This window comes from Notamacropus eugenii, chromosome X, assembly GCF_028372415.1.
Source record: "Notamacropus eugenii isolate mMacEug1 chromosome X, mMacEug1.pri_v2, whole genome shotgun sequence".
NCBI classification, from domain to species: Eukaryota; Metazoa; Chordata; class Mammalia; order Diprotodontia; family Macropodidae; genus Notamacropus; species Notamacropus eugenii.
Window position 1 is genome coordinate 56,016,054 of NC_092879.1, and position 6,221 is coordinate 56,022,274.

Below are 6,221 nucleotides of genomic sequence, written 5' to 3' on the forward strand. Positions count from 1 at the left end.
AACAGGTGTGCTTTAAGAAGGGAGGGGAGTCTGTCCAAGAATCATAATTTCTGCACAAATGAAAGAGCAGTCTTATAAAATTGAAAATGTAATTTAGCAATTTAACAAAGACAGGATAATCTTTTGAGAAAATGAATAGCTTTTTCTGACCATAGTCTAACTTACCTACCTTGCAGAGGAAAACACTGTGCTAAATAGTCTGCCTTGCCTCCAAGCTTAATAAAAAATTAAATTATAAATTAGTCTCTCTCTCACCTTATTATTCCCATTACAAATTCTCTGTTTTGCAAAAGTACATGAAATGACTGTGTCTACCTCTAACATCACTGTATTATTCATAATAATGAAAAGTAATATTTAGAATGTTATCATGCTAGAAAGAAATGGATTGTACATTTTCACAAAAGGCTTTGTGAAGTAACAGATCAAAAGGAAGGGCAGTCGTTTTATTAAAATGGAAAAGCTTTGTCATTCCTTACAGATTACACCGGAAATCTATCATGAATGTATACCAAATTTTAAATGAAACACAAAATTAAATGCGCTAACCTTCCCTAGCTTCCCTCAAAAAAAAAAACAACCCGTCAACTGATTATAGATCAAAATAAAGAGCACCATGAAACCACTTTGCTGAATTTCAGTTAGAGAAATTCTTAAAGCTCAAAATTCTGCAAAATTTCCATCCATTCTACAGCTCCCACTTCTTATATCCCTGTCTATGATTTGAAGTTGCTTCTTCTCTCGGTCTTCATTTGGTGAGGTACAGACATGGAAGCCAAACAGGGGTTCAACACTTTGGTTGGCTTCCATGAAAGAGGGTAATCAGAAGAAATCTGCTAGGTGATTCAGCGGATAGATAGAGCACTGGGCTTGGAATCAGGAAGACTCATCTTTCTGAGTTGAAATCTAGCCTCACACACCTACTAGCTGGGTGATCCTGTGCAAGTCACTTAACCCTGTTTGTCTCAGTTTCCTCATCTGTTAAATGAGCTAGAGAAGGAAATGGCAAATCACTCCAGTATCTTTGCAAAGAAAATCCCAAATGGGATCACAGAGAGTTGAACAAGACTAAAAATGACTGAACAGCAACAAATCAGGAGGATTCTTGAGTTTCTATATAGAGACTATAACAAAAGGCTATGGCATATGTCCAGCCCCATGGGAAGTGCTCCAGTTCAGCAATTCAGGTGTTCCCCACATCTCTGCTACACTGGTCAACCTCTGAAACCACCACTGCCTTTGTATTCCAAGAAACTCCCATTCTGGTCCTAGTGCTAGATCAGGTTTCCCCTGCAAGCAAGATCCCCTTCCAGAGGAACCAAGGAGAAAACAGTTCTAGGGTCCCTGTGTCAGGGTATGGGTCTGGTAATGTATTTGTCCTCTCCAAAAAATGTAGGCTTATAGATTTAGAGCTCATTTTACAACTGAGGAAATTGAGACCCATACCAAGGTTACCCAAACAGTAAGGAGCAGAATGGGGATTTGAACCTAGGCTCTCTGATTCCAAATCTCTTTCCATGATAGTAAAATTCTAGCACATTGATAAGGTAGAGGACATTGGGATATGGGTGAGCAGGTTGTTGAAAGGCCTTAAAATCAGTTCATAAGAATTGTTTGAAGGAACTGGAAATATTGAACTGGGGTAGAGAAGACTTGGGGACAGAGATGGGGAGAATGATAAGGGACAAAACTAAAGGCAATTTGACAAAAACTCTGCTCAAGCATCTCTTTCTACATGAATCCTTGTCTCATTCCCCCCAGCTGCTAGTGCTGTATCCCCATCTTAATTCAGTTTGAAATTGTTTATATCTTATATATATATTCACGTTGTCTCCCCCACCTAAACTATAAGCTCCTTGAGGATAAGGACTATTTATTTTTTTCTTTGAATACTCATGGATCACATGACCAACAAAATTGAGAACTATTTTCCTATTCCTAGTAACTCTCAAAAAACAAAAAAAAACCTCAACTACCTCAAAAAAGGAATTATGTGCCAGAGGTATCAAAGTTACAGTAGTTTCCCCAGAATAGGAAAATAAGAAGTCAAGCAAGATAATTAGTGGAATAACAATGGAGAATACCCAAACTTAAGGTGTTCACTCAGCACTCCTTCCCCACCAATGTCCACTCTCTGGAAGAGTGGACAGAGTATTCCATGGACTGACTGGTGCTTTGGGACTCTCTCAGGAATTTCCTTCCTGCTATAGTCTCTGCAGGCACATTCTACTCCTGTCCTTCCCTCAGTGTCCTACTGCAAAAAATAGTGGAGCTCAAGGGAATTACAAGGGGGGCTTCTGCCGACTTAGGGAGCCCCAAGGCTGCAGAGGCTCTGCTGGAAACATTTCCCAATCTACCAAAAAGCGGCAGACTCTAATTCCAGGCTACAAGGGAATGAGAGATTGGAGGGAACTGGAGCAGGGGGAGGACAAGTGAGGCTGTACGAAGACTGAAGAAAAGTGGATTCAACTCTAGAATCGAGCTTGAGTCAATCCTTTACCCCCCACCAGAAACTACTTGGGACAGGAACCAAGGCTGGTGCAAAGTCAATTCCCCAATGTGTGAGGAAGCTAATAAAGCTCTGAGGTCTAGTCCTTGGGGTAAATCTACCATCAAAGGGAGAGAAGTCAGAAACTGAGCAAAAGAATATAAGGGGGGAAAGGCTAAAATCAACAATAATCTCAAGTGGAAGAAAATTCAGTTAAAAACCTAGAGCATGAGGAGATAAATCAATGGAGAAGACACTAAAATTTGAAGGGAAGATGATTACCAAGAGATTGCAAAACTCTCTAAATAAATATTGCAAAACAAAGGAAATTGAAGTAACACCTGAAGAAACACAGAACATTGTAGATTCCCAAGAGGGCATGGAACCATAGCAGGATATTCCAAAATATTTCAAGAGAAAAATCAGCTTCTGTGGGAGAAGAATCAGTGGTGTGGGCCAGGTCTCTTTTCCTCCTGCCCTACTTATTCATGTCATCCTTCCTTGACCCATTCATGGCAGACTTTGATCAGCTACTATACTTAAATCCAGGACAATGGGTACATTACTGAAGGGATAGGCTCACTTCTAATGATTTCCTCATCTTCTCAGGTGATAGTCAGCCAGTCTGTCAACAAGCATTTATTAAGCATCCAATATTTTGCAGGAGCAGCTAGGTGTAGCTGCAGTGGCTAAAGTTCTAGGTCTGGAGTCAGGAAGACTTCATCTTCCTGCATTCAAATACGGCCTCAAACACTTACTAGCTGTGTGACCCTGGACAAGTCACTTCACCGTGTTGGCCTCAGTTTCTTCAGCTATAAATGAGCTGGAGAAGGAAAGGGCAAACCACTCCAGTATCTTTGCCAGGAAAATCCCAAATGGGTTAATGAAGAGTCAGATACGACTGAATAACAACACTATTTTCCAGGCACTGTGCTAGGCTCTGGGGATGCCAAAAGAAGGTAAAAGAATTCCACACAGAGTTTACAGTATAATGGGAAAGACAACATTTAGACAACTATGTAGAAACAAGATATATACAGGATAAACTGGAGATCATTAATAGAAAAGGCACTAGAATTAAGGTGGATCGGGAAAGTCTTCTATATATAGAAGGTAGGATTCTTTAGCTGAGATTTGAAAGGACCCAAGGATGCCAGGAGGTAGAATCAAGGAAAGTATTCCAGGCATGGGGGACAGCCAATGAAAATGCAAAGTCAGAAAATGGAGCGTCTCATTCAAGGAACAGCAAAGAGACCAGTGTCGCTATATCAAAGAGATAGGTTATGAAGGGCTTTGAATATCAGGCAGAAGAGTTTCTGTTTGATCCTAAAGATGAGAAGGAGCCACTAAAGTTGATTGAATAAGGAGGAGACATGGGACCTGTACTTGAGGAAAATCCATTTGAAAACTGAGTGGAGGATGGACTTGAGTAGGGAGAGACTTGTGGCAGAGAGGCCACCAGCAAGTTTATTAGAGTAGTCCAGGTATGAGATGCTTCAGACCTGTAGCAGGGTGGTGGGAGTATCAGAGGAAGGAAGCGGGCATATGCTAGACATGTTACCAAGGTAAAATTGACAGGCCTTTACAGCATGTTGGATATGAGGGATGAGAGAGAAAGAGGGAAGGGTAGAAGATGACCTCTAAGTTGTGATACTGGGTGACTATGAGGATAGTGGTACCCTCAGCATTAATAAGGATATTCGAAAGAAGAGAGAATTTGAGGGGGAAGATAAGTTCACTCTTGAACATGCTGAGCTTAAGATATCTAGAACACATCTTGGTAAAGATACCTATTGGCCTATTGACAGAGAAACAAGATTGGAGGTAGGCAGAGAGGTTAGTGCTGGCTAAGTTGATCTGGAAATCATCAGCACAGGAATGATTGTTGAATCCATGGGAGCTGATGAGATAGCCAAGTGAAATAGCTTAGAGGGAGAACCTGAGGACCTGACTTCAGCACCAACCATGAAGATAACCTTAAAGACTGCACTTGACTCTTTTCCAGTGGACACAGTTACTGAGACTGGAATAGACATTGCCATGGCATCCACGAGAGGCATCGGTTTTATTTGTCACAATTGCATCACAGAATTCCAGTCTTAAGAAGTGAACAAAGTGAAGAAATATGAACAGGGATTGATTACTAACCCTGTGGTCCTGAGCTCTAAAGGAATCAGGGACATGTCTGAAGCAAAAGCAAAGTATGGCATCCGTGAGATTCCCTTCACAGACAATGGCAAGATAGGTATTTGCCTAGTGGGCATCATCTCCTTTCAAGATATCAACTTTCTCAAGAAGCAGGAGTATGACTACTTTCTGGACAATACCATAACAAATTGAGAAGCTGTGATGGTGGCTCCTGTTGGGATTACATTAGAGGAATCAATTAACATCCTACAGCAGATACTGTTGGCGGAGTTGTGAACTGACCCAACCATTCTGGAGAACAGTTTGGAACTATGCCCAAAGGGCCATAAAAATGTGCATACCCTTTGATCCATCAATACCACTGCTAGGTCTATATCCCAAAGAGATCATAAAAATGGGAAAAAGACCCACATGTACAAAAATATTTATAGCAGTTCTTTTGGTGGTGGCAAAGAATTAGAAGTTGAGGGGATATCCATCAGTTAGGGCATGACTGAACAAGTTGTGGCATTTGAATGTAATGGAATACTATTGTGCTATAAGAAATGATGAGTAGGTGGACTTCAGAAAAACCTGAAAAGACTTACATGAATGGATGCAAAGTGAAGTGAGCAGAACCAGTAGAACATCGTACACAGCAACAGCAACATCGTATGATGATCAACTATGATTGACTTAGGTCTTCTCAGCAATGCAAGAATCTAAGACAACTCCAAAAGACTCATGATGGAAAATGTTATCCACATCCAAATGAATCCTGAATGCAAATGGAAGCATACTATTTTCATTTTATTTTTTCATGTTTTTTTTCTTTTGCAAACTGCAAATATTTTTTGCAAATGATTTCTTCTTTCATAACATGACTAATATGGAAATATGTTTTATATGATTATACATATATAACCTATACCAAACAACTTACTATCTTAGGGAGGGGTAAGAGAAGAGAGGGAGGGAGAAAATCCAGAACTCAAAATTTTATTTAAAAATGAACGTTAAAAATCCATATAATTGGAAAAATCAAATACTATTTTTTAAAAACTCCTACAGCAGAACAAGAATGAAAAGATGGCCATTGTGAATGAAGATGATGAGTTAGTGGCCATCATTGTCCACACAGCCCTGATGAAGGACTAGGATTATCCATTGGCATACAAGGACACAAAGAAGCAGCTGCTATATGGAGTATACATTGATACCCCTGAGGATGGTAAGTACTAGCTTGACCTGCTGGCTCAAATTAGTGCCAATGTGGTTGTACAGGATTTGTCCAAAGTAAATGCCATCTTTCAAATTAACAAGATCAAGACTCAGACAAGATGACAAAATAGGAAGAAACAGTACAGCCCAGTTCTACCCACAACTACTCCAACAATGATCTAAAAAGAATGCTGGACCGAGTAGTGGATGAGGAATCTAAGGAGAAACTATTATGTGTCATCTTTCCAGTTCAAGATCATAAATTCAGCTATAGTCAAGGAACCAGAGAGTGAGCCAGGCTGTGGACTCCAGTCTAACTGATAGCTTGCCCAGAACTCCAGGCTAGATCTGTAGCACAGGGATGCTCAAAGCTGACCATAGACTC

General features: G+C 40.3%; 1 pseudogene; it reads left to right on the forward strand.

The window, feature by feature from the left end:
* The first annotated feature begins 1,139 nt into the window (after window positions 1–1,139).
* Window positions 1,140–5,959, forward strand: LOC140516325 (inosine-5'-monophosphate dehydrogenase 2-like; annotated as a pseudogene).
* Window positions 5,960–6,221: the final 262 nt, after the last annotated feature.